The sequence below is a fragment of the Aedes albopictus genome, chromosome 2 (assembly GCF_035046485.1).
Source record: "Aedes albopictus strain Foshan chromosome 2, AalbF5, whole genome shotgun sequence".
Classification (NCBI taxonomy): Eukaryota; Metazoa; Arthropoda; class Insecta; order Diptera; family Culicidae; genus Aedes; species Aedes albopictus.
This window is the reverse complement of record NC_085137.1, coordinates 130,359,258-130,382,646: the sequence shown is the minus strand read 5'-3', so window position 1 is coordinate 130,382,646 and position 23,389 is coordinate 130,359,258. Positions and strand designations below refer to the sequence as shown.

General features: G+C 42.4%; 1 protein-coding gene and 1 long non-coding RNA gene across 5 annotated transcripts in view; one reads left to right on the top strand and one right to left on the bottom strand.

The window, feature by feature from the left end:
- LOC109417712 (mitogen-activated protein kinase 1) overlaps positions 1-23,389 on the bottom strand; it is a gene marked incomplete at its 3' end in the record, with an annotated part of 456,984 nt that overhangs the window by 180,010 nt on the left and 253,585 nt on the right.
- LOC134289067 (uncharacterized) lies at positions 20,049-21,480 on the top strand. 3 transcript variants are annotated; one of them, XR_009998248.1, is made up of 4 exons: positions 20,049-20,175; positions 20,232-20,722; positions 20,780-20,883; positions 20,940-21,480. It is a non-coding gene; the product is annotated as an uncharacterized LOC134289067 (long non-coding RNA). The 3 variants fall into 3 exon arrangements; XR_009998246.1 differs by having other exon boundaries at positions 20,232-20,508; positions 20,572-21,480; XR_009998247.1 differs by having other exon boundaries at positions 20,232-20,883.

Here is a 23,389-nt window from a genome sequence, read left to right as displayed (position 1 = left end):
ACGGGCTACGGCTTTGGCTCCTCGTGTTTTCGCTCGCTCTACCGCGGCTTTAGCGTTCCTTCGCTCCTCTATCTTCCACCAGGTATCATCTGTGATCCACTGCTTTCTTCGGGTGCGTAGCTCACCCAAATTATTCTCGCCGGTGGCGATGAAGGCGTTCTTGATGGCGCTCCGTTGATCTTCTACGCTTCCACCTTCTGGAATATTCGCAGCACGGTTCTCTAGCTCCTCGACGAAGGACCTTTTCACCGCAGCGTCTTCCAGACGGCGTGTGTTGAACCGGCGCCCGATTTTCTCCTCCTGTCGCTGGATCCTGGCAATGCGCAGTCGGATCTCGCCGATTAGGGGATGATGGTCGTACGCAATGTCGGCGCTACGTTTGTTCCGCACATCAAGAAGGCTCCGTTCCCATTTTCGGCTGATGCAGATGTGTATATCTTTTTTGTTTTTGTGGTGAACGAATTCGTTCACCGAGAAATATCAACAAAAAAGATATATACTAGTTAACGGTGATTAAACCCAACATGTGATGCAGATGTGGTCGATTTGAGTTTCCGTGACGCCATCACGGGAAACCCATGTCACTTTGTGCACTGGTCGATGAGGAAAGAGCGATCCCCCAATCACCATGTCATTGTTGCTACAAAACTCTGCAAACAGCTCTCCGTTTTCGCTCATTTCTCCGAGACCATGGCGTCCCATGACTGTAAAAGTTCTCTTTATCTTGCAATTCGGCAGCATCGGTTGGCGCGTAACATTGGATCATGGTAAGGCGCTGTCCATAAACTACGTAGACTTTTTTTCGGCCATCTCAGACCCCCCCTCCCCCCTCGTAGACTTTTGTTCATACAAAATTTTCGAAATTTGTATGGAGCGTAGACTTTGGCCAGACCCCCCCGTCCCCCCCTAAGAGTCTACGTAGTTTATGGACAGGCCCTAAGGTTTCGAACCCGTGTTCTGAATCTGGCTACAATTATCCTCTCATTAATAGGTTCCCACTTCATGAGCGCAGCGTGGGCGTGAGCGCTGAGCAGGAAACCAACTCCACGGTGGCGAGGAGCGTGTTCACCGTGTTCGTAGGCCAGAGTATAGCAGAATTTGACCCGACACCAATCTGTGTTCTCCAAAAATCGGCCAACGAACTTCGCTCAGTCCTAGGATTTCAATGTTTTTTTTTTTGGGTTTCGGAAACAGTAGGTTGTTGGCTTAAGGTCCCCTATCCACCGTGGTGGGCTGCCACCTTAGGTATAGCTTCCGGTGGAGGAGCATTTCATACTCAGCCGCTGGATGCCAGAACAGACGCTGTTTGAGCGGCACCTCCTTGGTGAACAAACGCTCGAATCGTACCTTCTCAATCTAGCTGAAGTCAGAAGGACAACAGTGCCCATGCTGCACTACCAGCTAAGCACACAACTCTTAGCTGGCGGTCTTTGTCATCGCTTGACCCGTGGAAGCATGAGGTAGGAACTTGTGAGGACCAGAGCTATGTTGGACGCTCTTCTTATCGACTCACCGTTTTGCAGTCCAAGGAGCATGGTTCTGTAGAAAACTACTTTCCAAAGATGTTCTAGATCATCCAAGAACTTCCACGAGTAAAGAATTCAAGATCTATAAGCGGAATAAATGGGTTTTGTTACATTACTGATACGGTGTAACATCCTACAAGTCTATGGAGCATAGTTCTGAAGAGAAGTTATTTTCAAGGATATTCTAGGGCACCCAAATCAATGGGTTATTGTTACATTACTAATGCAGTGTAAAATCCTATAGGTCCTTGTAGCATGGTTCTGTAAAGAACTAAGCTCACGGTTCTGTAAACGTGTTCTAGGTCATCCAAAAACTTCCTCAAGTAAAGGCCTGAAGATCTACTAGCGTAATTAATCAATTGTTGTTATATTACTGATACGGTGTGACATTCTACAGATTTATGCAACACGGTTCTATAGAGATGTAATTTTCAAAGATGTTCTAGGTAATCCAAGAACTTCCACGAGTAAAGGCCTTAAGATCAACAAGCATAATCAATGGGTTATTGCTACATTACTGATGCGTTGCAACATCCTATAAGTCCATGGAGCATGGTTCTTTAGAGAACTACTTTCCAAAGATGTTCTAGGTCATCCAAGAACTTCCGCGAGTAAAGAGTTTAATATCTACAAGCGTAATCGATGAATTTTTGTTACATAACTGATACGGTGTAACATCCTACAGGTCCATGGAGCATCGTTCTGCAGAGAAGTTATTTTCAAAGATGATCTCTAGTGCATTCGAGAAATTCCGCGAGTAAAAGCCTTAAGATCTATAAGCGAAATCAATGCGTTATTGTTACATTACTGATGCGGTGTAACAATCTACAGGTTCTTGGCGCATGGTTCTGTAAACGTGTTCTAGGTTATCCAAGAACTTCCGCAAGTAAAGGCCTGAATCTACTAGCGTAATCAATCAATTGTTGTTACATTACTGATGCGGTGTAACATCATACAAATTTATGCAGCACGGTTCTATAGAGAAGTTATTTTCAAAGATGTCTAGGTAATCCAATATCTACCGTGACTAAAGGCCTTACGATCAGCATAATCAATGGGCTTTTGTTACATTACTGATGCGGTGCAACATCCTACAGGTCCATGGAAGACAGTTCTGTAGAGTCTTGTTTTCCAAGGATGTTCTAGGTCATCTAAGTACTTTCGTGAATATAGGCCTTAAGATCTACAAGCGTGGTTAATGGGTTGTTATTACATTACTGATATGATACGATACTCTACAGGGCCATGAGAAATAATTATGTAGAGTAGTGATTTCAAAAGATGTTCTAGGTCATCAGAGAACTCTCGCGAAAAGGAAGAGGTCCAAATTAAGATAGTCTCCTAGAGTACTAATTTACAAAGATGCTCTAGGTCCTCCAAGTACTCATGCGAATATAGGTATTAAGGTCTACAAACGTGCATTACTGATGCGATGCGTCATCCTACAGGCCTATGAAAGATAGTTTTGTAGAATAGTGATTTACAAAGATGTTTTAGGTCATCCAAGTACTCTCGCGAATGTTGGTCTTAAGATCTATAAGCATAATGGGTTCTATTTACTATATTTAGTCACGAGGTTCATATAGTTAACCTGAATAAATAATTGATTTTGACGATTATAGGGCATCGAAGAACAGTCTAGAGTTAACTTAAGACCTTCAAGCGTTACCAGGTATTTTCTTTGGGTTTTGTCAGATTGAGGGGCTTCAGGAAGTTTCAGAGAGCTGCAACATTTTAAATTCTAAATTCGGTACAGAAAAGAAGAAACCAGGTGGGTTGCACTTTTACACTGATGTATTCATTTTTTCAGGAACTCCTCAGCTGTTACAAACAACTATCGACGGGAACATCACGCTTGTGATGTGTGTAATAAACGATATTTTCCAATCACGGAATATCACTGCACGATATGCTGGCTTTGGAACTGAATCTCCAAACATTAGCATCATAGTAAACAATTGGGGTCGCAATTCTAGAGATAGTATTGCAACAATGCATTTGGAGATTTTTTATGCAGGAAACGGTATTTTCGGTCGAGTAATTCAAGCAATGATGTTCGAGTTTTGTGTCCAAAGCATCTCACTTTTTGAGTATAATGAGCTACTTATTGAGTATAATCGGTGTACAAATTGCTGAAAAAATTCCATAATGTAGGAACAAGTTGGCTACTGTTAAAACTTTTGGGGAATTTTTGAAACAGATATTTATTCGGTGTCCTTGTCTAAATTTATATGGAGAATTCTAATGATACGGTTTTAAAAGAATATCGCTATCCTGAGATATTTGTTTGGCAAAATTCCATGATTAGTTACAATTGCCTTATGAATAATAAATTTTCGTACATTAAATGAAAGGAACAACAACAAAATCACGTTTCTTTGTACCAGTCAAACCTTAGACTAGCATCTTATCTAATGGGAGCATCAAACTATGGAATTATTGAAGAACCTTTAATTTCAATACATATATTTGACAGATTTCTTGAAAACTTGAGGAAAAGCCGTTAACCCTCTAATACCCATCCCCTCCTTTATATGGGGCATAGTTTGAGCTTTTATGTATTTTTTTCTTTCCTGGGCTATCAAAACTTTTATATTTTTGGCTGATATTTAGGACTGTCCTGTATACCTCAAAATGGTTTTTGGTGTCATTTAAAGCATATTTACATTTTTTGTAAATCATTTAATAATTTATATTTTGGTCACCATTCAGATGTCATTGTTTCTTTTGTATTTAATCGCAACAATTAACATATTTTAAATATTTCCTCAGTTATTCTATTATAGTAAAAGAGTCAGGCTTTTTACAGAAAATTTGTATAGAAAAGATGAATAATTTAAGAAAGATGTAAGGAGGTTTTTCGGCATATTGTTAAAGAGGACTTGATTTAAAAATATTCAACGTACATAACACTAATTGCAAAATAAAACGAAAGTCGTGAACTTCCATCAACGACCAAAATTTTTGATGCATAATAACGTGCTGATTTCGAGACCGTGCTGAAAAAAACAGTTTTTGAGATTTTGCTGAAAATCGAGTTTTTAGTTTTTAAAAATGAGTAATTTGCTAAAATTCGAATATCTTGCGAACAGTCGACCAATTTGCAATCTTTTTGTGTGCAATATAATATGTCTCGACTCGATCATCTCAACACAATGTTTGCGTCAGATTGATGGAAGACGAGACAATGGTGAGTATATGGGACGACCTTCTGAAATTTTAGTAAAATTTTCAAAACATAATGAATGTTTATATTTTTTTTCAATAAGGAAAACACAATCTAAAAACTATTTTTCAACGTACATTTGAAGTGTAAGATGATGACGAGGCAGCCGGCGGGGTGGCTCAAAAGGTCCTCTTTTGGTCCTCGAGCCCCAGGGTCGTATAGTGAGGACGTGGGGAAGTTTTCGAACCTTATTGTTTGATGAAATTGGGGTTAGTTTCAGAAAATGTATTCACTCGCGCTAATTTAAGCTGATGATCATTTAAGCTTCATTTAGTTGTTCAGCCATCCATTTCACTCCGTCTTCCCCACCCACAAGTATGGCCAATTCTCCGGGGAGTTTACAACAGACCCTTTTCCTGCAACACAGGGAGGATGTTATCATAACAAATAACTAAATTTCCTTTGGACGTCGATTCGGTCGGTGGGTTTACAGGTGTAACGGCATCAAGCTCCTTTATATAGCGTGAATAGTAGGTAGGTACGGTGGGTACGGTTGAGTTGACGAAGGTTGAATAGTCGCTTCGTCATGGTCCATTGAATAAGGAAATAAGCCAGCGCGATTTGCCGTATTTTGAGGGTCGCGGGAAATTCTCCGGAAATTTTCCTCGCTCCTTCCCATCATCATCGAAATAGTCGTCAAAAATAACCGATCGAATTCCTTTCCCATTTCGTTTCGAATCAAAACTTGTTGAGCTTCCGAGAATGGAAAAATTCCGCACCGAAATATTCCCCCTCCAACCGGTTCTGTCACATTCGCCCGAAAACCATTCGCCCGAATTCCAAATGCCCGAATGACAAACGCCCGAATGTAACAAACGCCCGAAAGTCATTCGCCCGAATAGACCATTCGCCCGAAAAGACCATTCGCCCGAAATACCATTCACCCGAAAAGACCATTCACCCGAAAGACCATTCGCCCGAAAACCATAATAATCTTGGAAATACTTTTCTGAAATCAATTTAGGCGTCGTACACGCATATTGCTTTCTTTGAACACAGTCTGATATAAGACTTATACTGTTAAAAACATTTTCAGCAATATACTGCCCCCACTCGCATAACAGTCCCATATGCATAGGAAACTCAGCAAAGATGGAACTGTTATGCGAGTGGGGGCAGTATAGCTGTGAAAACATTCATTGGAATTGTCCCTTCTTTTGTTAATAGGCTTTTCTTACTAGTTCTACCTTCAAGGAAATTAAATTCAATTTGATGTCATTTTTACCATAAATTTGGCCTTCTTTCAATCATGGGCTGTTCTTTTAGTTTGTTGTTTTATGGGGAACCTTGACGTTAAAACAATTTTTGGATTCAAAACATGGTTTCAAAAGAACAGCTTATTCAAATAAGAATGCTGCATTCTCTCGATTTTGATGTTTTTTTCTGCTTCCGTTAGCTCACACGTTTTAATTTATATGAACTATTGTTCATTTTAACGATACGTGGTTATTCCGAGTAGATCAGTCGTGAATACTATTAATTCGAAAGTATTGACTACTCTGTGCTGAAGTTATCCTCTCGATCAACAATGCTGTAACAATTAATGATCAATTATGTAATATTTTCACAAGAAATTAGGCCTTCTTCAAAACATAGGCCGTTCTTTCACTAAGCTTATATCGTTATTATTGGCGCTAGTCCAGCTGTTCTTGCGATTGGTCGGATACTAAGTATACCGTGCGTCTGACCTTAAACTTTCATCATGGCAAACTAGGAAAAAAACTTGTTCAAAGAAATTGCATTTAATCGGCGGATTACTTTCGGGCGAATGGTCTTTCGGGCGAATGGTCTTTTCGGGCGAATGGTCATTCGGGTGAATGGTCTTTTCGGGCGAATGGTCTTTTCGGGCGAATGGTCTATTCGGGCGATTGGAATTCGGGCGTTTGTCATTCGGGCGTTTGTGATTCGGGCGAATGGTTTTCGGGCGAATGTGACAGAATCCTCCAACCTACCCTCGTAACGGCAAAAACAAGAAACCAAAGTTTTCCGCCGATTCGTTTCGAAGGGGCGAAATGTTTGTCCATCTTTTATTGATATTGTTTCCGGCCCGCCCGGCCGGGCCGGGCTCGTTGATGCCATTTCCCATTTCCGATTGGTTCGGGGGACGAAAACGACGACGACGTCGACGCCGACAGGGATCAAATATTGATCCAAGGAGCAGGCAAGATGACGACGGAACGGCGCGGCGCAGCGCAGTGTGGCTTTATGAATCGGATGAAAATATCAGCTTCATTGTTCATTCTGCTGTGTGCGGTGGAAAGTTTGGCTAGAGCTTTCGAATTGGTACGTGGCTCATCATAGGCTATTTTGATGTAAATGAGATGGACGAATTTGACTGGTCGAGGTACTATTGGGTGACTTTTTTGACTTTGGATAAAATCTCAACAAATCAAGAAGTTCGGTAACGATTTCCAATCAAACTTTGAGCGATCATAAAATGTTTCCGTCGAAATAACTTTCTTTTTTTCGATTGTGTATCCATGCATATAAAGACTAATAATGTTTTGCATCAAGTTATAAACCTCAGTCTTACCGCTTTCATTCAAATAGGACAGATCAGTGAAGTACTAGATTTGTAGTAATGAGTGGAATTTTAGTATGGTGAGAAGGTCAATTCTCCGTTTCTGCAGTGAAATGGTGCAAAAAGCGTGGGTATTATGATTCCTTGCCTAATTTGATGCTGTTTGAGCAAAACTTTGGGCAAAAGTGTTGTTGTTTTCTTCATTTCTTGCAACATAAACAACATAGTTATCCAAAGTTTTGCTCAAACAGCATCAAATTAGGCAATCCATAATACCCACGCTTTTTGTACCATTTCATTGCAGAAACAGAGAACTGACCTTCTCACCATACTAAAATTCAGCTCATTACTACAAATCTAGTACTACACCGAACGTGCCCCATTGAAACTTATGTGTAAATTGATTCAAATGACTATGATCAACGCGAAGAAAACGAACAAAGCAGTATTATTAATATCTAGCAACTTCAAAAATACAGTCACCCAAAGTTTTGCTCAAACAGCATCAAATTAGTCAAGAAATTATAATACCCACGCTGTTAGCACCATTTCATTGCAGATCATCTCACCATACAAAAATCCAGTTCACTACTTTCAATCTAGTACTTCACCGATTGCGTCCTATTGACTATTAAAGCTATATACATTTTTTAAACATTGTAATTTTCCAAAACCGTCCAGAAACACGAATTATCTCAGAAAAAAAAAGAGATTTTTGACTAAATTTTGAGCATTTTCATCCATAGTTTCGGTCTTAAATTAAATAGTTCATTCTAAGTAACGATATAAAAGCTTAAAATTTCATTGGATTTGATTGTTCTGAATTAACAAATATTTTTCTTTTCAAAATGCAAGAAATTTTTTTTTAAGGAAATCTCCCTCTTTGTTCCGTTCTTCTAAATATATTGGCGAGTAACTGATTTTAAATAAAACTGCTAAAAAACTTCCTGAACTTGAAACTTGGATTTGAACTTGAATGAAAAAATCAAGTTTTTAGGCATGTTTTGACAGATTTTGGTGAAAAGCATAATAAAATTGGATACTTAAAAGAATTTCATGTTCAAGATTTTTTCCGCTTTACTTTCCAAAGCTCATGCATTGTACTAATTGCCTCTTGTTTGGACATACAGGGGATGGCCAAAATGTTTGGGATAGGCTACTTTTTCTTCTCTCACAAAAAAGTTCAACATGCTGTAACTTTTCATAGAGTGCATCAAGAATTCTCAAATTTTGATTGTTTGTTAAGCTATTATATGTGCATCATTGGTACAAATTTGGGCGCGTTAGGTTAATCTTTTGCGAGCTAGAACCGTTGTCGTAATCCACTATTTTTTAGACAACCAATTTTTGAACTCTCATATCTCGGAAACCAGTAAACCGAAACAAATGAGATTTTGAACGTTTATCAACAATATATTGATACTTCATGCAACATTATAAAATGTAAAATTTTCTTACGACGAATAAAGTTCTACCGATTTGGCACCCATATAGAGAAAAATAAGGCAAATTAACAATACCACACACAAATTACTAAATGTGTTTTTCCTTCAATCCAAATAGGCTCTAATATGTCTAAATAGAGATATCTTGAGAACAGAAGTAGAATATCTTTGGATATCAAAACTAAAATTTAATGACATTGATGTAAAAAAAATCATTTTTTCGAAAAAGATCCAAAAAGTGTCAACCCATGATAACTTTTTTAAACGTTTAAAAAGTACCTATGTTTTAATAACTTGTGAAGCATTAATATATTGTTGATAAACGTACAAAATTTCATTTAATTCGGTTCACTGGTTTCTGAGATATGAATGTTCAAAAATAAGCTGACTGAAAAATAGTGTTTTACGTAAACGGTTCTAACTTCACGAAATATTAACCATTCGAGCTCAAATTTGTACCAATGATGCACATATAATAAATTGACAAACAGTCAAAATTTGAGAATTTTTTATGCACTCTATGAAAAGTTACAGGATGTTAAACTTTTTTATGAGAGAAAAAAAAAGTTGCCTATCCCAAACATTTTGGCCACCCCCTGTACATCTAACTTTTGTTCCATCAAACCTAAATGCTCCAAATGTGGAGATAATCATTCTTCATCTGAATGTGTCAAGCATTCGGATGTTTGTATTAATTGTATACAACAACATAATGTGATTCCCTGTTGAGCATTTGGACGAGTCGGACGTGTGTTCCGTATCTCACCACGCGATAGCCTTTAAACAAGTAGAGTTTTTTCCCCCGCAAGTTGTAACCGTTCGTTGAATTTGCTTGAGAAAGTCTTAAAACGCGGTGGCTTTTGCGCCACTCTCGCGAACGAGAGACCACCGGTTCATTCTAAAGTTTGCCCGACTTTTTGACGACTCTTATCTCACAGGCTCCTTCGAACGGCCGCTAGCTCAACTAAAAACTCAAAAATCTAATAAACGAAACTCACAAACTGAACCAATAACAGAAATTTACTCAAATAAAAACTAAAAACTGGAAAAAAAAGACCACAAGCAAACAAGTACGAGTCGTTGAAGTGAATTTATTAAACGATAATTTAAGAAACAACAATAAAAACAATATAAACATAGAAAAACTAAAACAATTGAATTCATTAACGCGTATATTGTTCACAAAATGCTCGTCAAAATGTATTGTGTATGTGTGTGTGTTGTACGTGTAATCATGGCCATGAGTGACATACCTGCGCAGGTTTTGTTTCAACGGTGCTTCTCCTGGCCAATCGTCGACGTCGAAGCTCTTTCATCCTTTCGCCGGATTAAACGGTGCGGAGGGGGCGTCGGCGGTCCGGCACTCTGCCTGATCGTACGTTGGCCGCACGCAGGTAGGCCGGAAGAAAACCCAACTCTCCGTTTGACTGCCAGTAATTTGGCGGGCGAGGATGAGCGTCGTGGAGCACCAAAAATGGCTTGAAGCCCGAAATAAAAAGCGCCGTTTGGACGCTTTGGTCCAAACACGAAACACTAAATTAAAATAACATACACTAAAAACGAATTCAATTTAATAATTACCTTTTTGTCAACAAATTAACGCACAGGGAACAGAGTGTCTGCCCCTGGCGACAAAATCCAAAATCTAGTTCACTAATCAACGAAAATAAAGACAATTTACATTAAATTCACTTCAAACAACACTAATTTACTAAATTACAACACTACACACCTTTACAAACTACAAAAGTGGCAGAAGGTCGCCGAAGCTCACTTCTGTTCACCAGCCGACTCAAACTAAAAGTGATGGAGTCAAGTCGATTTCTCTAGTCAAGTAAATTTCCTGCTATTGAGGCAGTCGTCTATTGAATCTACAAACTATTATATACAAGTGCGCCAAATTCAAATCGCACATGGCCGTAAAAACTATTTAACGCCATCGAAAAAGTCCTATAAGATACGTAACATGAATCGTCATTAGCTTAGCCTAGACACAAACCATATATGAAACGGATAATCTATACTAGAAGAAACGGTTCAAACTCTAAGGCAAATTCAACGAATCCAATTCAATTAATATTTTACTTAAAAAGATAAAAACGTCAAAAACTACAAATTAACTAAAATAATCATAAAAATTAATAATGAATTAAAAAAAAAAACAAATTCTAAAATCAAAATCAAAATATTCAAAAAATATTACAATTTAATCTACTTGAATTCAAACTTTATTTTACTTAAATAGAATAAAAACGTCAAAACGTTACAAAGTGCGGAAGGTTTTTTATATCGTGCGTTTTCCTGCTTGTGCGAAGTGTAGTGTCGCAATGTGGTATCCAGCGGCACTCGGGAAGCGAGGTGCTTGCATCATCGTACATCAAATAAGAAGCATCGCATCCAAGAAAGTCATCTTTATCGCCATCATCAGCCCCTCCGTCATCGAAGAGGATGGCGGCGACGGGTGCGACGGCAGACGCGACGGACAGCTACACCATCTGCCTGCCTGTGATAAATATCTACCTGCTTCGGTCAGATAAGTATCACTCTTTCGATACACTCTATTGTCCGCCCAGTTTGTTTTGAACGCTTTTGTCTATATTGTATCCCCAGTCCACATTCGACCACGTGTTTTCTGACATCCATAACAGTGGTTCCCAAACTACTGTATACGAATAAGGGTGTACAAACTGTAAATAACTGAACATCTTTTTTTTCTGTTAGTTTTTTTTTCTTTCTACTGTTTTTTTTTTCTTTCTTTCTGCCGTGTTTGTTTGCATCCCATAGGGTGCGCCAAAATAAACATAAGAATTGAATTCGTATATTATTAGTGCAAGTTTTTTTTTTACTTTTTTTTTCTTTATACAAAGCAGCAAATGAAATTGCTCAGCACGAAGCTTTTACTGTTGAATACGCGGTATATGTGCCAGCACGAGAAGTGGAGGTGGAGGGGAAGATCCTCGACGAAACGCTGACATGTGAGGCATCAAGACCGGCTTTGGTCGATTCAAAAACAGGTCAATTCCTGATGTGGCTATCCTAGACTGTAAACGCTTATCTAAGGCTTCCATGGAAGGAAATAAAAAGGTGTACTCGCCTTCAGCGTTTTTTCGAGTGACTTTTCCAGGTTCCGTCCTCCCGGAATTTGTTGTAATCGATGGTGGTTTTTACCCAGTGCATCTTTTTAGGCCGAAGGTTTTTAATTGCATCAAATGCAAGCAGTTTGGTCACAGTGCTAGCTTTTGCGACAACAAGCCCCGTTGTGGCAAATGCAACCAGGCTCATTTGGAGGACTCTTGCACACAGGAAGCGGAAAAATGTAGCACGACATAGGGTATTGTTCCATTTGGGCAGGTGTACCTATTTTGGGCACTTGCCGCTATAACTAAGTTAATTTCAAACCGATTGATTTGAATTTTTGAACAGAGTTAGATACTGTACGTGCCTAACTCTATACAAAATTTCAAATCAAACGGTTCGAAATTGACTTAGTTATAGCGGCAAGTGCCCAAAATAGGTACAATTGCCCAAATGGTACAAGACCCTACGACTTGCAAGTTTTCCCGGCTTACAAAAGACGCATTCGAAATGAGAGTCGCTCTATTGTAAGGCACTCCAAGCAGACCTATGCGGAGATGGTGAAATCTTTTAAAACACCAGATTCCGTGTCTGAATCAGCACCAGTTGAAAATCCCTATCAGGAGTTGTCTTCCGATGATCAGGACGATGGCGAAACTGATGAGGGTGGATCTCTTTCGGAGGTACACGCACCTGGAAAAAGGAAGTCTTCATCTTCCCCGGGATTGCGCCGAAAAGACTTTTTGAAGTCTTCCCTCAAAAGTATGCCTAATGTAAAAGGAGGCGGGGTAAATTTAAAAACTCCGAAAAATCAGGTTCCGTTAGCGAGTGTAGAATTAGCACCTAAGTTAAAATACACAAAAATAAAAACTAAAAAAAAAAGGTTCCGTTAGCTTCAGATCCATGTTGTAGCAAGAACCTGTCACCCCCGTCTCCGCCTGTTAAATACATTTCAAAGAGAAATATTCGACAAGGTAGCAAAAAAAAGCTACTAAAGTTCCTCGGAGTTCAAGCAATCCTCCTAGACCCAAGGCTATTCAAAAGCCAGGTAAACCAGCGTCTGATCATAATTCATACCGCCCAATTGCTATGTTATCATGTTTAAGGAAATTGGAAAAAATGATCCTATCATGACTCGATCATTGGGTTGAATCGAATAGCTTGCATTCAAATACACAGTTCGGGTTTCGCAAGGGCAAAGGAACAAACGATTGTCTAGCGTTGCTTTCAACAGATATTGAACTGGCCTTTGCGGAAAAGGAGCAACTGGCTTCAGTTTTCTTGGATATTAGGGGCGCCTTTGACTCAGTTTCCATAGGCATATTGTCAGAAAAACTGCACAATAGTGGACTTCCAGGAATTTTAAATAATTTATTGTATAATTTGTTGTCAGAAAAACATATGAGTTTCAATCTCGGACAACTGACAACTTACAGAATAAGCTACATGGACCTACCCCAAGGCTCATGTTTCCCTTGCTTTATAATTTTTACGTGAAACGTGCAGATGATGTAGTTTCTCTAAAAGGCCCACATGCAGAAATGTTGCACCTTTGCCAGACCATTGCAAAATTCTCTAAATAATCTGTCAATCTGGGCAAGAGATTTAGGGATCGCGTTTGCTCCGCAAAAAAACTCAATTGGTTGTATTTTCTAGAAAGCGGAACCCAGCCCAACTGAAACTCAATCTTTTGGGAATAGAAATCGACCAGTCTTTGACTTCGAAATACCTTGGGGTCTGGTTTGATTCAAAAGGCACTTGGGGTACCCAAATCAAGTATTTGGTGCAAAAATTTCAACAAAGGATCAATTTTCTACGCACAATTACCTGAACATGGTGGGGTGCTCACCCGGAAGACCTCATAAAACTTTACAAAACGACTATTCTCTCTGTTATTGAGTATGGCTCTTTCTGCTTCCACTCAGCAGCAAACTGCCACCTAATAAAGCTGGAACGAATTCAATATCGTTGTTTGCGCATTGCCCTCGGATGTATGCATTAGAGTGGGTCAACGTTGTATGGAGAAACTTTAAATTTGATCGCATCAACCCGGAACAAAGCTTTTTCGAATCATTTTAGCGTCCAAAGTAACTGTGCAAAATTTGGGAGCGATTGGTTGCTTCCCCGTATTCCGCATTGCGATTGAAATTTGTATGGAATTTAGTATGGGAAAACGTGCTTTTTTGCATTTATCACATAAATTGAAATTTTTCGTCCAAAACAATCTAACCAATGACGGCAAAGTATTGCCTAGGATATGCCGAAAAACTTTGCCGAAGATTGCAAAGTGATCCGACGCTTGTGAAAAAAGTTATTCGCTTGGTAACTTAGGCCAAAAATTGAGATTTTATTATTGATGTTATTCCTTTACATGTTAAATGTTAAGCACCACCGGGCAATCTGTACGTTATAACTTTTTTCACAGGTGTCGGATCACTTTGCGGTCTTCGGCAAAGTTTTTCGGCATATCCTAGGCTATACTTTGCCGTTATTGGCTAGACTGTTTTGGACGAAAAATTTAAATTTATGAGAAAAATGCAAAAAAGCACGTTTTCCCATACTAAATTCCATACAAATTTCAATCGCAATGCGGAATACGGGGAAGCAACCAATCGCTCCCAAATTTTGCACAGTTACTTTGGACGCTAAAATGAATCGAAAAAGCTTTGTTCCGAAAAATCGACTTTGTTGACCCAGTCTAGTATGCATTCAACGCATAACGCAAGCCTAGAGATCCTGGCAGGGGTGAAACCTCTCCAGAACCGCTTCTGAGAGCTTTCGCTAAGGTTACTTATCAAGTGTGGAGTGAGCAACACGCTTGTTATTGAAAACTTCGAAGAAATGCTCAGTCTGAACACTCAGTCAAAATTCATGAGAATCTATCTGTTCTACATGTCGTCTGACATAAGCCTACCAAGTTATAACCCTCCTCGTGTACACTTCACTAATGACAGTTCCTCTGTTAAATACGATCTGTCCATGAAACAAGCTATTCATGGAATACCAGATGAACTTCGATGTATATCTATTCCTCGCATTTTTAACGAAAAGTACCAAAATGTCAATTCCTGTAAGAGAATCTTCACTGATGGGTCTCGTATAAATGGATCCACTGGTTTCGGTGTCTTTAATGAAAATTTCACTGCCTTCCGCAAACTTCAGGAACCTTGTTCAGTTTATGTTGCTGAGCTGGCAGCAATCAACTTCGCTTTGGGGATGATTTCCAACATGCCCGTAGACCATTTCTTCATCTTCTCGGATAGCCTTAGTTCGATTGAGGCACTCCGGCCGATGAAACCCGTAAAACATCCATCTTACTTTCTTACAAAAATAAGGGAGCAGATGGGTGCACTGGTCGAAAGATCATACAAGATTACCTTTGTATGGGTCCCCTCACATTGCTCAATTTATGGCAATGAGAAGGCGGACTCTCTCGCAAAGGTGGGCGCACAGGAAGGTGAGATCTATGATAGAAGAATTTCACATGATGAATTTTTCCATTTTGTTCGCCAGAGTTCTCTTCAAAGCTGGCAAAATGATTGGCGAGATGGCCAGCTGGGACGGTGGTTACATTCCATTATTCCTAATGTTTCCTTGCGAGCGTGGTGGTATGGTTTGGATGTAAGTCGCAATTTCATTCGCGTGATGTCAAGACTTATGTCCAACCATTACTCGCTAGATGCGCATTTACACAGGATAAACCTCGCGTTGAGCAATGTTTGTACTAAGTGCGGTTCCGGTTATGATGATATCGACCACGTAGTTTGGCAATGCCCGGGTAATGACGCCTCCAGAGCACTACTTTTGGACTTGAGGCCCGAGGTAGACAACCCTTTGTTCTTGTGAGAGATGTGTTGGGGACCCGCGATGTCACATACATGGGATGTATTTTCGACTTTCTTCGCTCTGCTGGTATAAAAGTTTAATTCGCTTGGTCAAGGTCGTCAAGGTCGTCCCATTCGGACTGTGTACAGCGAGTCAGGCTCTGGCACGGCTAATGACGCACATCTTCGCCGACCTGGAACCTCACGTATTCCACTACCTGGACGATATAATCATCTGCTCACGCACCTTTGACGAGCACATCAAGCTGATGAAAGAAGTGGCAAAGCGGCTAAGGGACGCTGGACTGACTATCTCCGCCGAAAAGTCGAAGTTCTGCCTGGAGGAGATGAAGTACCTGGGATATGTGCTGAATCAAAGCGGATGGAACGTAGATCAGGAGAAGATTGAGTGCATCGTGCGTTTCCCAGCTCCGCAATGCAGGAAGGAGGTACAGCGGTTCTTAGGGATGTGCAACTGGTACCGCAGATTCATTGCAGACTTCAGAATTGCAGTACCGCTGACGGAGCTGACGAAGACGAAAACCAAGTTCCGGTGGACGAAAGATGCAGATGACGCGTTCCTGAAACTCAAATCAGCCTTGGTAGCAGCACCAGTCCTGGCGATGCCTGATCACACGAAACCGTTTTCTATTGCATGCGATGCGAGCGATGTAGCGATTGGTGCGGTACTGACGCAGGAGACAGACGGGGAAGAACATCCTATTGCCTACTTCTCCCAGAAACTGTCCTCGTCAGAGCGAAAGTATTCTGTGACAGAACGTGAATGTTTGGCCGTCATCCGGGCGATAGAGAAGTTCAGAGGGTACGTTGAGGGCACGAAGTTCACGGTACACTGCGATCACTCTGCCTTGAGCTATCTGAGATCAATGAAGAACCCTACAGCACTCATGAGTCGCTGGATACTCAGATTGAACGCCTTCGACTTCGACATCAAATACCGGAAGGGAGAAATCAACACGGTACCGGATGCTTTGTCTAGAATTGTCAGCACGATGGTCTTCGCTGCAGATGCTTCCGTCGATCAGTGGTACCAGAAGTTAACGGAACGAGTGCAGCAAGACGGGGCTAAGTTTCCGGACTTCCGTCTGGTGAACCAAGAGCTTTACAAGAACTGCAGCTGTAGGAATGAAGAAGGCGCGCTGACACACCGGTGGAGGAAGGTTGTCCCGCTCAATCAGCGAGCTGAAGTGATTGCGAAGTTCCACGACTCAACATCAGGAGCCCATCTCGGATTTCAGAAGACTTGGCAGAAGCTGCAGAACCACTTTTACTGGCCGAAGATGATGGAGGACGTCGCACGGTACGTGAGGGGATGCGAGACATGCAAAGCCAGCAAAGCGCCGAACAGAACAATGATGCCGAACATGGGTGGTCCCAAACCTGCCCGTGTACCTTGGGAATTGGTGTCGGTCGACTTCGTAGGTCCTTTCACTCGCTCTCGTGCCGGAAACACAGTGATGCTCGTCGTAGTGGACTGGGTGACGAAATACGTTGTCGTTCATCCGATGAGATCTGCGGACTCCGTCAAAATGGTGGAATTCCTAGAACAGCAAGTCTTCCTACGCTACTCTCGACCACGGATCATTCTCTCGGACAACGGGAAGCAGTTTCTGTCGGCTGCCTTCAAAGCGTTGATCGCTAAACACAACATCATTCACATGAAGACTGCGTTCTACTGTCCGATGGTGAACAATGCCGAGAGAGTGAACAGAGTCCTCATCACCTGCATACGAGCCCTGTTGGATGAAGATCACCGAGGCTGGGACGAAAACCTGCAAGCGATCGTAGCAGCCATCAACGGAGCGAAGCACGAGGCGACCGGTGTCAGCCCGCACTATGCGAACTTCGGTAGGGAGCTGATACTGCACACTGATCTGTATACTCAGCAGGAGTTGAACACGCCCGACGATCCGAAAGTGGCGCAGGACGTACGGCTATCGGCGATTCGTCGCATCCACCAGTTCATCATCCAGCGCATAAAGAACAACCATGAAAAGACGAAGCAGCGATACAATCTGCGGACACGCGACATCGTTTTCAAGGTTGGTGATCTCGTCTGGCGTAGAACCTTCACGCAGTCTTCCAAGGTGGATCACATCAACTGCAAACTCGACTCCAAATTCGCTCCGGCGACGGTGGTGAAGATCCTAGGAAGCAATCTCTACGTGCTGGAAGACGTGAAGGATGGCAAGCGAGGACAGTATCATGCCAAGGACATAAAGCCAGATTAACGAAGTATTTCCACAAGCTATGTAAGCAGCAACAGCTGTCAACTACGAATTATCTTCGGAGAATCACCAAAATACGCGAAGCGGTCAAGATTCCATGGTGCAGAGCGAGAAACCAGACAACGCCCAAGGGTAGCAGAAGGAACGCAGTGAAGAAGAAAAACAACGCGCTCCGGAAACACGGAGGACCCTGACGGTGCTGCGCCGCACAAGAATTATCTCTGCAGTGGAGTCTAGTTCGTCATTCAGCGGCACTCATCAGACAACGGAGCCTAGGCAATCTCGGATTAGATCCCAGTCGAGCTCCCAAACCAGGTCGAGCGTCCACAGTCAGGTGTGATGAGCAACAACTCTTCATAAACTACCTCTCCACCTTGACCATCATACAGCTATGTACACAAATTTGTTTGTCGACTACAAACTTCGTAAGAAGTAAAAACACGCTTTGCGGTCAAGACAACGGTTCATTAGCAGCGAGAATCAGCGGTACACCAACACTTCTATCGCGCCAAGAAGTGTACCGCGCGCCGTTCGCGATCGTGAGAAATCGCACCCTGCGTCTTTGGAAACGGGGAGCAGGGATCTCTGCAGTACACCAGCTGGCTTCTGGATAGGAGGAGTGGAGAGTCGGAGATCGACGACCAACAATCGGTTCGACGCGGCTTGAAGCTTACGGCCACTATCGGGCGCAGCGGAATCGCACCTGGGAGTACTGGGAGAGGAGGAGTACGTAGCAGCGCCTACGGCAGGCGAGGAAGATTGGGACCCCGAAAACTATCCAGCGAGTAGGGAGGCTCCAAATACCGGAAGTTGAGACAACGCGATAAGACCACAACCTACGGCAGGTTCGGGAGATTGGGACCCTGAAAGCAACTCAGCGAGTAGGGAGGCTCCAAATGCCATGAACAGCGACTGCATGAAGCCTACGAAGGGCTCGGGAGATTGGAACCCTGAAAGTTGGAGGATGGCCCCAAATACCAACAGAAGTGTCGGCACAGCGAAGGTAGGAGGACACAGCCGGCGAGGGAGATTGGGACTCCGAAAGCTAGTAAGGTGACGCCAAATGCCATCGACGGACAAGCTATGCAGACAGCGAGCAGGGAGCTGTTAACGACGAGCCTACGCACCACCGAAACACGTCTTACGGCAGTGGCTAGAGGACCAAGATCTTCAAGCGAAACCTCGCCGTTCCTTGCAGCACAGTGGACCAACACATCAGAATCATCTGTCGCACACGGTCTAAACCTCAAACACAACGACCCGCCAGACAGTGAAGGACCCTTGGTAGTCAACCACGGAGTTGAAGGACCTGCAGCTTCGCGGATACGCCACCGATCATCCGATCGGGCACCAAAACTGCTGTGGAGAATCCCACCGAGTGACATTGACAAACTTCCAGGCACAGGTCTTGAACTAAGTGGTAGTCGGTTGCATGGGGGTCACTACGAAAAACTTCCATAAAAGCAACGCGACCGGGGGGCGCGGTAAAACCTCCATTCTGGGCTCGTAGTGATTCAGGACGACCAAATCCGACCTTTACTCAATCGTGACTGACAACATCCACTGTAAACGTTCATATATTAGCCAACACTAGCCGTAATTTTCGTTACATGTTTTGATCTTTAGTTTTATTGTAGTTCTTAAAACTAGAATAGATCATACTGAGTGTTTTGCCACAGGAACGGCATAGCACAGAAGATGAGACAAGAACTAGCGCAGAGACATTTGCTCATTTGTGAGCGTTCAGATCACCTTTGGTAGGACTCGCTGCCGTTATGTTTGTTTTGATTATGTTTTGAGCTTTTGGATCTGGCGAACAACAAGGTTCGCGTTTGATAGTTTTGCTGTAGTTATCAACATCTTGAGGTCTGCTCAAGCGATAACCATCAGATCTGCTCAAGTCTCTCTGCGACTTCTTGAGGAAGTGAGTCTGAGAGTTTTTTGTGAGCTGCCTGTCAGCGCTCACAAAAAACTCTGCGCCTGTGGTAAGGTTGTGTTACATTATAAATAAATTTTGAGCCTTTTTGTTATGTGTGCATACCGTCAACAAGTTTAAAACGTAAATGCGAAAACTCGCGGGGCACCGATAGCTGCATGCAAGGGATAGCGGCTTGAAAGCAGACACAGCGCGTGAAATTTGCTTGCCAACATCGGAGAATCGTCTGTTTCCGCTCCTCATTGCCACTTGTCAAAGTGGACCGAAAACGAACGACTGCAAATTTGGCTGGTGCATCGAAAAGTCGTGCGGTCGAGGATCGACCGGTTCAAAAATCCAGGCGGACGGAACACGGTGAAGATTCGAACAGAAGGTGAGTCCCCGGCGATGACCGCAGTGGAAAGAGGCAAAAGTTTTGCTTTTCTGCAGCTAAACTACTCGCCAAGCGCCAGGCAGCAGCGGAGTGCGCCAAAATCTTCATTCCCCGAATCGCAACCGTGCTCCATCGTCGGGAGGATTGGACTCGCGGCGAAATCGGAAAATAAATCCCGGAGAAAGCTACCAACCAACGGACTGCTTCTGTAGCTGGAAACGCGGCGTCAGTGAGCGGCATAATCGATCCGAGTGGTTCGAGACAGCGGTGGAGGCACGTCCAACAGGCCGACCCACGAATCGTACACGTGATCCACTGGAACAAATTACTGAGGTAAGTGGGATCTGAAAGGTATGGTCGAGGCGAACAATCAACCAACAAATTTGTGTTCTCCAGCTGTAGGCCACGAGCTTGAGAAGCGTTGCTGGCGAAGGGAGGAGGCGAGATTTGCGAATCACCGGCCGGATGTGAGGTTGGTGGCTGCGGAGAAGCCGATCCCGTCACGAAGCAGCTGGATTGCCAGAGACCAGGTGGCAAGAACTAGTTGGTGAGTCCGATTATCGCACCATTGGGATCCGTGACTAACACAATAGTTCTCCCGCAGGCATCGATCTCCAAAAATATCATTTTCCGAGCGAGACCGTCGCTTCCCGGAGTGATCCCAGCCATACGCACAAACGATGCGAAACAGAAAGCCCTCCAATAGAGGTAAGCGCACCCACGCAATCGCTCAGTTTTGCCGATTCTAATTGGAACCGTATCAGGGCCTTTTGTTTACAGCCTCAACACGTCGCAGCGCTCTAGAACAACAATCGGATCGGAATCCGGCAGCGAGTAACGGAATGCTTCGAAGGTAGGCCGTCCGCGAGGAGGGCATTACTGGACCTATAGTCTAGATCCACCGCGGAGCGTTGGTGGCCACGTTCCGATTCCTGCGGATTCGGTTCCGGATACAATTGCATGTACACAGATCCCGCAGCTATTCGACGAGGAGTGGCACCGGAGTTTCGAGGCTCGTCGGTAAGGAAGACGACAGCTCTGAAGAAGCGAGGAAGCAGCCAAGAAGAAGAGAAAGAGTGCACCCAAGAAGATATGAGTGAGTACGGAAACTGGGGAAGAGAAGATGAATGAGAAAAGGCAAGGAAGAGAATCAGCGTAGGAGTTAGGGCTCAGAATGAGCAGTATTATGTGAGCAAGGGCATGGCAAAATAAAAGGTATTGCACACTGGAAATCTGCGTTTGTGGCGTATTTATGTTGCTAGCCGGTCCGATCAATGCCCCTTTATTATCAGCAAAGATCGTTTCACAACATCCTTCTCCAGTTTTTTTTTTCTCTGTCTTGTCCTCTTTGTGTTACCAAGCTGCTCCTGGCCATCCGGAAGACCAAGTCCCACAACAAGTTGGTACCAACACCACAAGGCACCGAATACGCTAGCAAGATGCAATTCACCCCCGGATGAGCTGCAGTGAAACCTTTGGTCCAATCCTTACCCTGTCCATCCCTCAAAATGTGACCTTCTAACCTCGACCTGCCACGAGTACCCTGGCTTCCACCCATTACTAACAGATATCATTGAAAAGTTAATACTCTGTATAATGTATACTATTAAGTACAAAAAAAGATCTTCGGCTCCGTAAAGCGTTATACGCGATTGAGCCTCAAATAAATAAATCAAGCCCGATCGATAGATACCAATTTTACATAGGAGCATTTCCGATAAATAGCATGCATTCTGGAATTTTGGCTGCTATCTTGAATTCCAATACCCTTACAACCTCCTTCACAACCTAAGGAATGTTCATGCCAAATTTGGTTGAAATTGGTTGAGGAATTCCAGAGTTATGCCGGAACATACATACATATATGAATACAAACATATAAACATAGAAATAGCATACAAACCTGATTTTAATATAAAAGACAGATTAATAACTCTGTCGAAGACATAGTTCATTATTAGGTAACCATTACCAAGATTTCAGAGAAATAAATTTATTTCACATTTGAAATGAAGCTTGTAGATCGTGACAATATGTAATCAGCATCGTTTTCGCTACCTAGTTAACCAGTCCCACATTATATTGTCCACTATATACAAGGTATGGATGTCAGGAACAACTACTCAGAAGACAGTATACTAAAATTTTGTCTAATTCTGGAGATACTCATGTCAAAAGGACTGCCGTATAAATAGGACGCTGTGCGGATATGGGTTAACTTAGACTTTCATCTCAAAGATCAAACACATGTTTTTTAAATTGTGAACACCTCCTCAAAAAATATATAAAATGCGAAAACTGTGCGAAAATATTCAATTTTTTTTTGTACGTATAGCAAAATTATTGTTCTCGAGAAAAAAAAACCGCTGCTGAATTTTAAAACCATTCTTGAAAATGAAAAAAAAATACCATTTTTGAGGTACTCCTTTTTTATGGTCCTCCAAAGCTCGATTACGCGAACAAAAAATAGATAATGTCACATTTTTTTTTTAAATTGAGCATGATATTAAATTTATTGACGGTGTAGTTCGAACAGAGAACGGTTTTTTATAACCTTTGAACGTGTGTTCATCATGTATGCATGTATTTGTTAGGTATCGATACACTCGTCTATGCAAAACGGTAATTCATTATCGTTTTTCGATCCGATTGCGTTCTTCATTTTTTCGAGTTGTTGTGGTCGAATCACGTCTCAGGACGTCTCATAGGGTTGCGAGAGTTCTTCATTGTCATTTTAGGGATGTTTGAAGGGCGTTTTAAAGGGGTTTGATTGAAAATTCAGGGGTTTCAGGAGTGTTTACAGTATACAGAGTTGTTCCAGAAGAATTTTCAGGGCCGTTTAAGGATATTTTAGTAACATTTTAACACTTTGGAGCTGGATTGTGTTGTCACTGCGACCGCAACCGCGCTGATCTCGGACACGTTTGTTATGCTCGGTTTCAACGACGGGATCATACATGCCCCCTCCGGCTCCAAAGGGTTAAGGGCGCTTCAGGGATTATTTGGGAGTTTCACGAATGTTCAAAAGCATTTCAGGGGCGTTTCACGGGCGTTTCTAGGAGTTTCAAGAACATTTCAGGAGGATTTTTTGGGACGGTTCAGAGGTTTCGTGGGCGTTTTCTGGGGCCTCAGATGGTTTCATAAAGGTTTTTGAGGCGCTTCAGGGCGTTCAGGTGGTTTCATGGACTTTTCAGGGAGGCTTCAGGGGGTTTCA